The following is a 1,117-nucleotide window of genomic DNA, read 5'->3' as shown; positions in this document are numbered from 1 at the left end:
AGTTCTGCCGTTTACCAGCACTATGAGGCTTTCGGGGAGAATTCATCATTTCCTTGCTTTTCCAGCTTCTAGAGGCCACCTGCATTCCTCGGCTCATGTGTCCATCTCTCATTTTCAAAGCCAGTAGCATAGCATCTTCCAATCTCTCTCCACCCTCTCTTTCTCTCACCCTTCTGCCTGCCTCGTCTTAAAAGGACCTTGGTGATTGCATTGGGCCCACCAAAATCACCCAGGATAATTTCCCCATCTCACAATCTTTGACTTAATCACGTCTACAAAACCTGTTTTGCAATGTAAAGTAGCATATTCACAGGTTCTTTGGACTAGGATGTGGACATCTTTGGGGGCCGTTATTCAGCCTAGCACAGACTCTCTCATAATTTACCTCACTGTATTGTGTTCACTTGTGCATTTTTATGTCTCCTTCCCCAGTGGCATGTGAGCTCATGAAGGTGGTGCCACCAATACAGCTCCCTGATCTTTATATCTCAGTGCTTAGCTCAGAGCCTGGCATGTAGTAGGACCTTAATACATTTTGAACAGTTTTATTGAGGTATAATTGCTATACAAAGAACCACACATATTTAACGCGTACAATGTCATGAGTTTGGTAATGTTTACTGGCTGAATAAGAGACCAGCTGATGCTTGAATGGAGTTCTTAAAGGATGAATAGAAATTTCTCAGGCAGATAAGGGAGGAAGGAAATTCCTGACAGAGGTGTTGAACAACATGGGTTGGAAGAGTCGCTAGTCCTGGATCCGTATTGCTGGAGCATGATGTGTGCTGAGGGAGGAAGCTGGGAGTGGTGGTCTCAGATGGTGGGTAGAATTTGGATTTTACTCTGAAGGCTGGTGGTTCCCAAAACTGCCTGATAACCTGGATAGCTTTTAAAAACAGAAATTTTCAGGCCCCCCCCCCTTTGGAAATTCTTATTCATTAGGTCTGAGTAGGGCCCTAATCTGTGTTTTTTAAAAGATCCTTGTGCTAGTGCTCTGGATTGGGGAGCCCTTGCTGTAGGTGATAAGGGAGTCACTGAGACTTAGGCAGGGTAGTTTAATCACCTTCCATCAAAGGAAGAGCACTCGAGAACAGATTTGAAGGAGATGAGGCTGGGA

Source organism: Equus przewalskii, chromosome 18, assembly GCF_037783145.1.
Source record: "Equus przewalskii isolate Varuska chromosome 18, EquPr2, whole genome shotgun sequence".
NCBI classification, from domain to species: Eukaryota; Metazoa; Chordata; class Mammalia; order Perissodactyla; family Equidae; genus Equus; species Equus przewalskii.
The sequence above is the reverse complement of the archived record's forward strand: the minus strand, read 5'-3'. Positions refer to the sequence as shown.